This window comes from Sarcophilus harrisii, chromosome 5, assembly GCF_902635505.1.
Source record: "Sarcophilus harrisii chromosome 5, mSarHar1.11, whole genome shotgun sequence".
Classification (NCBI taxonomy): Eukaryota; Metazoa; Chordata; class Mammalia; order Dasyuromorphia; family Dasyuridae; genus Sarcophilus; species Sarcophilus harrisii.
In genome coordinates this window covers 97,894,235-97,905,288 of record NC_045430.1, presented here as the reverse complement: position 1 = coordinate 97,905,288, position 11,054 = coordinate 97,894,235, and positions in this window count along the sequence as shown.

The window sequence follows — 11,054 nt, the reverse complement described above, 5'->3', positions numbered from 1 at the left end:
AAAGAATTAGAAATTCTTTTAAACTGGAATTGGATGCCCATGTATTGGGAAATGTTAAACAAGTTGTGGTATAATAATTATTCTAGGGAGCGGAGCTAAGATGGCAGAGAGGACACACTTCATTCTGAACTCCTCAACTATCCTCAAACTATTTATGAAATTTAGCCTCTGGATTAGTCCTGAACTGTCAGAACCCACAAATATTGGGAGTACAACAAAATATCAACAAAACATAATCTTAAAAATTGCCAGAAAAGGTCTGTTTGGTCGTACCAGGATGTGGGCACGGGAGGAGGTCAGGCACAGGTACAGGGAGGCAAGCAGGCAGAGCATGGAGGACAGCTCATACTGAGCAGACCAGAGACAGGGTGTGGTCTCTGCAGGCAGAAAATCTACAGGGGAGGACATTACCACAGTGTCGGCTATTTTGCCCTGGCAACAAGCCAGCAGATCAGCAGAGAAGTTATTATAAAATTTCCAAAATAAACAGAAGGTAAAGTGTGTACTCCAAAATGTTGGAGTCTCACAGGACCTGGCCAAACCCACCTAACACTCAGCATAATCCCAATACAGCCACTGATCTCAGCACAGCTGCTGTCTTTCCCCTGCTGCTTTTCTGCCACTCCCTGTTGTCTGTTGAGGAAGCTTGGAAGCATTGCCCCAAAAGCAGATGACAGCCTTTTTTTTCCTCTTCTTTTCTTTTCTTTTCTCTTCTCTTCTCTTTTTTCTTTTCTTTTCTTTTTTCTTTCTTTCTTTCTTTCTTTCTTTCTTTCTTTTTTCTTTCTTTCTATGGGTAAAAAGGCAAAGCAGGCTCTAACCATAGATAGCTTTTATAGTGAAAGAGAGCAGATTTCAAACCCTTAGGAGACTCTAAAGGAAACCCCAAAGAGGGCTATGCCCTGGTCCCCACCACACAAGGCTCTCATAGAGGAAATTCAAAGGGGTCTTAAAAGAGATGAAGAATGGGGAAAGGAAAGGAAAACCTTACAAAAGAGTCTGAATAAGGCATATAACTCATTAATGGGAGAGCAACTAATTGAATATTACAATGAAAATGATCTTCGTTCAATTCCTCAGGAAACATTCCATATATATAATATAATAGAATTGGCTTTAAGGAATTACATAAGTTTCAGAATAAGGAAAAAGCAGCTGAAAATCATGTAAATTTGGATTCTGAGAAACATGATGAAAAACACCCAGGCAAGGAAGTGTGAGGAGAAAGACAAAGAGGGGACTGGTACTGACAACAAAGCTGGAGGGCATAACCAGCTATATCAAACTGAGTCTTATCACTCTCACAGTTCAGTTTCACCTCCGCCTACACCGAAGCAGTCTCTTGACCCTCTGCTATAAATTTTGTCTTCATGGGTGGAGGGAGGAGGAGGAGTGGGAAGGGCAGTGACACCATCACCACCGCCCATACAGAAGTTCTGCCCACCCCCATGACACGTTTACAAAGGGCACTAATTAAAGCCAAAGAAGAAGACAGGATATATCTGATTTGAGAATAGAAATGTATCCTGTGACTGAAGAATTTAACTTTTCATGTTAAAAAAAAAAGAAAATATGCTCCTTTTAATCTAGAAATTATCACAAATCTGAAAAAGGCTTGCACTCTTTGTGGGTCTACAACATCTTGTATCAAGATGTTATTAGACAACTTGGCTTTTGAAGTTTTAACCCCTAATGATTGGAAATCTATAGCAAGGACATGTTTAGAACCTGGTTAAAACTTGTGACTTTCTAAGTATAGTTAACTTTGCAGAATACAAACCCAAAAAAATAGGCAACCTGGAGTTAGTATACCAATCACCTTTGATCAACTAACAGGTTTAGGTCTTTACGCAGACACTTTAGTGCAGATTAACTACTCTATAGCAGCATATAAGCAAATTCCTGCTGTTACTATCAAAGCATGGGGCACCCTCCCAGGAAGACAAGATAGAGGGGAAGCCTTCACAAAAATGGCACAAGGTCCCAATGAAGCCTTTGCTAATTTCATGGGACATTTGCAGACAGCTGTCATATGAACTATTGGTGAAAATGCAGCAACAGAAATTATGAAAAGACAACTTGCTAAAGAAAATGCTAATGAGGTTTGTAGAAGAATTATACTAGGATTACACAGGGATGCTCTTTTAGAAGAAAACATAAGTTGCTATGCCACAGTGGGCACAAATACCCAGGCTAAGATGCAGACTTCTCAAGATCCAAACATGGGAAAACAGGGACCCTTTCAGCAAAGGACTTCCAGAGAGACTCGCCAATGCTTTCTTTCTTTCTTTCTTTTTAAAATTATAATAACTTTTTATTGATAGAACCCATGCCAGGGTAATTTTTTGCAACATTATCCTTTGCGCTCACTTCTGTTCAGATTTTTCCCCTCTCTCGCTCCACCTCCTCCCCTAGATAGCAAGCAGTCCTATATATGTTAAATATGTCGCAGCATATCCTAGATACAATATATGTGTGCAGAACCAAACAGTTCTCTTGTTGTACAGGGAAAATTGGATTCAGAAGGTATAAATAACCCAGGAAGAAAAACAAAAATGCAAACAGTTTACATTCATTTCCCAGTGCTCTTTCTTTGGGTGTAGCTGCTTCTGTACATCATTGATCAGTTGAAACTGAGTTAGATCTCTTTGTCAAAGAAATCCACTTCCATCAGAATATATCTTCATACAGTATCGTTGTTGAGGTATATAATGATCACTTGGTTCTGCTCATTTCACTTAGCATCAGTTCATGTAAGTCTCTCCAAGCCTCTCTGTATTCATCCTGCTGTTCATTTCTTATGGAACAATAATATTCCCTAACATTCATATACCACAATTTACCCAATCATTCTCCAATTGATGGATATCCATTCATTTTCCAGTTTCTAGCCACTACAAACAGGGCTGCCACAAACAATTTGGCACATACAGGTCCCTTTCCCTTCTTTAGTATCTCTTTGGGATATAAGCCCAGTAGTAGCACTGCTGGATCAAAGGGTATGCACAGTTTGATAACTTTTTGGGCATAATTCCAGATTGCTCTCCAGAATGGTTGGATTCGTTCATAACTTCACCAACAATGCATCAGTGTCCCAGTTTTCCCGCACCCCTCTAACATTCATCATTATTTTTTCCTGTCATCTTAGCCAATCTGACAGGTGTGTAGTGGTATCTCAGAGTTGTCTTAATTGCATTTCTCTGATTAATAATGATTTGGAACACTCTTTCATATGAGTGGTAATAATTTCAATTTCATCATCTGAAAATTGTCTGTTTGTATCCTTTGACCATTTATCAATTGGAGAATGGCTTGATTTCTTATAAATTAGAGTCAATTCTCCATATATTTTGGAAATGAGGTCTTTATCAGAACCTTTAACTGTGAAGATGTTTTCCCAGTTTGTTGCTTCCCTTCTAATCTTGTTTGCATTAGTTTTGTTTGTACAAAGGCTTTTTAATTTGATGTAATCAAAAATTTTCTATTTTATGATCAGTAATGGTCTCTAGTTCATCTTTGGTCATAAATTTCTTCCTCCTCCACAAGTCTGAGAGGCAAACTATGCTATGTTCCTCTAATTTATTTATAATCTCGTTCTTTATGCCTAGATCATGGACCCATTTTGACCTTATCTTGGTATACAGTGTTAAGTGTGGGTCCATGCCTAATTTCTGCCATACTAATTTCCAGTTATCCCAGAAGTTTTTGTCAAATAATGAATTCTTATCCCAAAAGTTAGGATCTTTGGGTTTGTCAAACACTAGATTGCTACAGTTGACTATTCTGTCTTATGAACCTAACCTATTCCAGTGATCAACTAATCTCTTTCTTAGCCAATACCAAATGGTTTTGGTGACTGCTGCTTTATAATGTTGTTTTAGATCAGATACAGCTAGGCTACCTTCATTTGATTTTTTTTTTTCATTAATTCCCTTGAAATTCTCAACCTTTTATTCTTCCATATGAATTTTGTTGTTCCTTTTTCTAGATCATTAAAATATTTTCTTGGAAGTCTGATTGGTATAGCACTAAATAAATAGATTAATTTAGGGAGTATTGTCATCTTTATTATATTTGCTCTCTCCAATGCTTTCAATGTGATAAAGTAGGGCATCTGAAAGCTCAATGTTGGCATAGAAGTCATATTGAGAGAATAAGACGCAAAACCCTATGTCCAAAATACAACAGAAGCTTCCATTGGTCATCAGAATGTAGAATGACTCAAGGAAACAGGAAGCTCAGCTCAGATTCAGGGCCCAAGGTAAACAAAATTTGGGGCATGATGGCAACTGATATTACACTCAGAGAGTCTTTAGAAGTTCAGTACCCAGGGGGGCAGAGCCAAGATGGCAGAGAAGAAACACATTTCATTCTGAGCTCCCCTGCTACCCTCAAACTATTTATGAAATTCAGCTTCTGAATTAGTGCTAGACTGTCAGAACCCACAAATATTGGGAGTACAACACATTAGCAACAGAAGATAATTATGAAGATCACTAGAAAAGATGTGTTTTGGTCATGTGCAGGCATGGGAGGAGGACAGACTAAGCACAAGCTCAGGTAGGCAAGGAGGCAGAGCATGGAAGTCAGCTTATGCTGAGCAGACTGGGAAAGGGTGTAGTGTCCAAGGTGGAAAAACCTGTAGGGAGGACTCTACCTCAGTATCAGCTACTCTGCCCTGGCAGCTAGTCAGTAGATTACCAGAGAAGTTTTAAAACTTCTTATATAAAAATAGAGGGTAAAAGAGTCCTGTGGGACCTTGCCACACTCACCAAAAACCTGGAGTGACTCAGAGTTATCCAAACTCAGCCACAGGTGCTGTTCCCAGAGCAGCTACTGCCTTTCCACAGCTGATTTCAACACAGCTGCTAATCCCAGCACATCCAGAGCTGTTCCACTGCCTTTTCACTGCCACTTCCTATTGTCTGTAGCGGAAGTTTGGAAAGCCCTCATTACCACAGAAGCACACTGCAGCATCTTTTTTTTTTTTTTTTAAATGAGTAAAAAGGCAAAGCAAACTCAAACTATAGATAGCTTCCATACTGAAAAAGCCTGAGGAGACTAAAAACAGATTGTCTCTAGATGAAACCCCAAGGTGGGATATGATCTGCTCCCCACCACACAAGGCTCTCAATAGAAGAAATTTAAAAATATGTTAAAGAGAGCTAGAAGAAGATTGGGGAAAGGAAAGAAAAAATTGGCAAGAGGGTCTGGATAAGGCATATAACTCATTAAAAGATAAGATGGAAAAAGAAAACAACTCCCTGAAAAACAGAATTTGCAAATTGGAAAAAGAAAATAACTCCTTAAAAGAGAAATTGGTGAAATGGAAAAAAAAACTCCATAAAACAAAACAACTCATTTAAAAACTCAATTGGACAAATACAAAAAGAAATAAAAAAGTAAATGATGAAAATAATTCATTCAAAATCAGAACAGAACAAATGGAAATGAATGACTCGAAGAGATATCTGTCTCCTCAAATCAGTCAAGCAAAACCAAAAAAAAAATGTTAAATGCCTACTTGGGGAAACAACAGACCAGGAAAATAGATCTAGGAGAGATAATCTAAAAATAATTGGACTCCCTGAAAATCATGATGAAAAAAAGAGTATTCTTTTTCAGGCAATCATCAAAGAGAACTACCCAGATGTCATAGAATCAGAAGGCAAAATAGCCATTGAAGAATTCATCTATCACCTACTGAAAAAGATCCTAAAATTAAAACTCCAAGGAATAGTTTGTCTAAATTCCAGGACAATCAGACCAAGAAAAAAAAAAATAAGACAAGCAGCCTGAAAAGAAACAGCTCAAATATTGAGAAGCCACAATAAAGATTACTAAGGATCTAGTAGTGTCCACTCTAAAGGATCAAAGTGCCTGGAATCTGATATTCTGAAAGGCAAAGAAGCTTGGAATGCAGCCAAGAATAAATTACCCAGCTAATCTGAGCATTTTCTTCCAGGGAAAAAGATGGATATTCAATGAAATAGATGAATTACATTTATTTCTGACAAAAAAAAAAAAACAGAACTAAACAAAAAATTTGACCTCCAAATACAGGATTCAAGAGAAGCATAAAAAGGTATAAAGAACTGTTGTGAATTGTATTTCTGTTATGGGTATACATAAGGATTACATGTACAATTTGATTTTACTGTTATAATATAAAAAAGGAACTAGAGATGGAAAGGAGATAATACCAGAAAAAGGGAAAAGTGGAGTTAAAAAGAGGGAAGTTACATCTCACAAAGAGGAAAAGGAAACCTATTATATCTGAGGGAAAGAAAGAAGGGGGATTGAACATTGTGTGAATCTTACTCTCATTAGATTTGGCTCAAAGAGGAAATATTAGATATATTTGGTTTACAGAGAAGTTTCTCCCACCTCATTGAGAAGTGGGAGGGGAAAAGCAAAAAGGGAAGGGGTAGGCTAAATAGAAGGGAATACAGAAATAGTAGGGGAAATATTTAAGAAAGGGGGAGGAACTCTAAAGGGGAAGGGGGTATGCTAAAGAGGGAGGGCTGCATGAGGAAAATGGTGTTCATAAGTTTAATGGGGAGGGGGGGAAAGGAAAAGGAAAGAGAAAAGCCTAATCTGGAGATAATACAATGGCAGGAAATACAGAATTAGTGGTCTTAACCATAAATGTGAATGGGGTAAACGTTCCTATAAAGTGGAGGAAGATAGTAGACAGGATTAAAAGCCAGAATCCTACAATATGCTGTTTATAGGAAACATCTTTGAAGCAGGGTGATACATACAAAGTAAAGGTAAAAGGATGAAGCAGAATTTTCTATGCCTCAGCTGAAGTCAAAAAGCAGGGGTAATCATCCTGATCAAGGATCAACCATCTTCAGATAAAGCAAAAGCAAAAATTTATCCAATTAAAAGAAATAATGAAGAATACTAAACATATATGCACCAAGTGGTACAGCATCTCAATTCCTAAAGAAGTTAAAAGAGCTGCAAGAAGATTAATAGACAGCAAAACTATAATAGTGGGAGATCTCAACCTTGCACTCTCAGAACTAGATTAATCAAACCACAAAATAAATAACAAAGAAGTTAAAGAGGTAAATAGAACACTAGAAAATTTAGGTATGATACATCTTTGGAGAAAACTGAATGGAGACAGAAAGGAGTACACTTTCTTCTCGGCAGTTCAAGCAACCCAGCCAAAAACTGACAATATATTAGGATATAAAGACTTCAACTTCAAATGCAGAAAGGTAGAAATAGTAAATGCATTCTTTTCAGACTACAATGCAATAAATATTACATTTAATAAAAAGCCAGGGGAAAATAAACCAAAAAGTAATTGGAAACTAAATAATCTCATCCTAAAAAATGAATAGGTAAAATATCAAATCATAGACACAATTATTAATTTTACCCAAGAGAATGACAATAATGAGACCAAAATTTGTTTACACCCAAAATGGTAATAAGGGGAAATTTTATCTCTAGAGGCTTATTTGCAAAAAATAGAGAAAGAGAAGATTAATAAATTAGGCTTGCACCTCAAAAAGCTAGAAAAAGAACAAATTAAAAACCCCCAATCAAACACTAAACTTGAATTTTTTTTTTTGCATGTTCATAAGTCACTGGATTGGTCTGAAGAAGAAAATCCCCATAAAATTTACACTTGAATTCCTTAGTTAATTTTATCATACAGTCTTCTCCACTTCCACTTCCTGCTACACTAGGGATCTTTTTTTTTTTTTTTTTTTTTTTTTTTTTTTTAACTACAGCCTTTTACTATATCCTTAATATTTTCATTATTGGAAACTTTCTGATCAAACACAAAGAAAGCCTGGGTTCCATAGAGCATTGCAGTGACTCTGTGAGTGGTGTTTTTTGTTTTTTTGTTTTTTAAAGATTCTTTTTTCTCTTATAGCTTTTTTATGCAAAACATACACGTGGGGAATTTTTCAACATTGACTCTTGCAAAAACTTCTGTTTCAACTTTTTCCCTCCTTCCCTTCACTCCGTTCCCTAGATGGTAGGTAGTCCAATACATGGTAAATATGTTAAAGTATATGTTAAATACAATATATGTATGCATATTTATATAGTTATCTTGTTGTACAAGGAAGATTGTATTTAGAAAGAAGGTAAAAATAACCTGGGAAGAAGAAACAAAAATGCAAGCAAACAATAACAAAAAGAGTGGAAATGTTATGTTGTGGTCCTTACTCAGTTCTTGGTGTTCTTTCTTTGGGTGCAGCTGGTTCTGTTCATTACTGATCAATTGGAGCTGATTTGGATCCTCTCATTGTTGAAGAGAGCCATGTCCATCAGAATTGATCATCATATACTATTGTTATTGAAGTGTATAATGATCTCCTAGTTCTGCTCATTTCACTTAGCATCAGTTCATGTATGTCTCTCCAAGCCTCTCTGTATTCATCCTGCTGATCATTTCTTACAGAACAGTAATATTCCATAACATTCATGTACCACAATTTATTCGGCCATTCTCCAACTGATGGTTATCCACTCAGTTTCCAGTTTCTGGCCACTGCAAAGAGGGCTGCCACAAATATTCTTGCACATACAGGTCCCTTTCCCTTCTTTAAGATCTCTTTGGTATATAAGCTCAGTAGTAACACTGCGAATCAAAGGGTATGCACAGTTGGATAACTTTTTGAGTATAGTTCCAAATTGCTCTCCAGAATGGTTGGATTCGTTCACAACCCCACCAACAATGCATCAGTATCCCAGTTTTCCTACATCCTCTCCACTATTCATGATTATCTTTTCCTGTCATCTTAGCCAATCTTACAGGTGTGTAGTGGTATCTCAGAGTTGTCTTAATTTGAATTTCTCTAATCAACAATGATTTGGAATATCTTTTCATATAGTCATATGAAAAATAGTTTTCAATTTCTTCATCTGAAAATTATCTGTTCATATCCTTTTACCATTTATCAATTGGAGAATGGCTTGATTTCTTATGAATTACAGGCAATTTTCTATATATTTTGGAAATGAGGCCTTTATCAGAACCTTTAGCTGTAAAAAATGTTTTCCTAGCTTATTGCTTCCCTGTGCACATTAAGTTTTATTTGTACAAAAGCTTTTTAACTTAATATAATCTAAATTTTCTATTTTGTGATCAGTAATGACCTCTAGTTTTTCTTTGATCACAAATTCCTTCCTCCTGCACAGGTCTGAGAGGTAAACTATCTTATGTTCTTCTGATTCATTTATAATTTCATTCTTTATGCCTAGATTATGAACACATTTTGATCTTATCTTGCTGTATGGTGGTAAGTATGGGTCAAAGCTTAGTTTCTGCCATACTAATTTCCAATTTTCCAAGCAATTTTTATTAAATAATGAATTCTTATCCCAAAATCTGGGGTCTTTGGGTTTGTCAAACATTAGATTATTGAAGTTATTGACTATTTTATCTTTTGAACCTAACTTATTCCGCTGATCAAATAATCTATTTCTTAGCCAATACCAAATGGTTTTGGTGACTGCTACTTTATAATATAGTTTTAGATCTGGTACAGCTAGGTCACCTTTATGTGGTTTTTTTCCCCCATTAGTTCCTTTGAAATTCTTGACCTTTTGTTCTTCCAGATGTATTTTGTTGTTAAGTTTTCTAGATCATTAAAATAGTTTCTTAGGAGTCTGATTTGTATAACACTAAATAAATAGATTACTTAGGTAGTATCATCATCTTTATTATATTATATTGTATATATTTATTATATTATATTATATTATATCCAGGAACACTTAATATTTTTCCAATTGTTTAGATCTGACTTTATTTGTGCAGGAAGTGTTTTGTAGTTTTGCTCAAATAGTTCCTGGCTTTCCCTTGGCAGATAGATTTCCCAATATTTTATACTATTGACAGTTATTTTAAATGTAATTTTTCTTTGCATCTCTTACTGTTGGATTTGGTTGATGATGTATAAAAATGCTGAGGATTTATGTGGATTTATTTTGTATCCTGTAACTTTGCTAAAGTTGTGAATTATTTCTAATAGCTTTTTAGTAGAATTTCTAGGGTTTTCTAAGTATACCATCATATCATCTGCAAAGAGTGATAATTTGGTTTCCTCATTACCTACTCTAATTCCTTTAATTTCTTTTTCATCTCTTATTGCCGAATTTAGAGTTTCTAATAAAATATTGAATAGTAATGGTGATAGTGGGCAACCTTGTTTCACTCCTGATTGTATTGGGAATGGTCCACTTATCACCATTACATATGATTCTTGCTGATAGCTTTAAATAGATACTACTGACTATTTTAAGGAAAAGTACATTTATTCCTATACTCCCTAGTGTTTTTAATAGGAATGGGTGTTTGGATTTTATCAAATGCTTTTTCTGCATCTATTGAGATGATCATACGGTTTTTGTTAATTTGGTTATGGATATAGTCAATTATGCTAATAGTTTTCCTGAAATTGAACCAGCCCTGCGTTCCTGGTATAAATCCTACTTGGTTATGATGTATTATCCTGAAGATGGTTTCTGTAATCTTTTTGCTAATATTTTATTTAAGATTTTTGCATCAATGTTCATTAGGGCAATTGGTCTATAATTTTCTTTCTCTGTTTTTGTCCTACCTGGTTTAGATATCAGTACCATGTCTGCGTCATAAAATGAATTTGGTAGGACTTCTTCATTCCCTATTTTTTCAAATAGTTTATATAACATTGGAGTTAATTGTTCTTTAAATTTTTGATAGAATTTGCACGTTATTGGCATAAAATGGGACAAAATAAGTTCTAATGATTGATAACCTAAGTGAAATGGATGAATGCTTTCAAAAATCTAGATTACCCAGATTAATAGAGGAGGAAGTAAATTGCTTAAATAGTCCCATTTTAGAAAAAGAAATGAAACAAGCTATTAATCAGCTTTCCTGATCCCCAGGACCAGATGGATTTACATAAGATCAGGAATGAAATAAAGTTGCCCACTATCACCATTACTATTCAAAATTGTATTAGAAATGCAAGCTTTGGCAATAAGAGATGAAAGAGAAATTAAAAGAATTAGAGTAGGTAATGAGGAAACCTAAT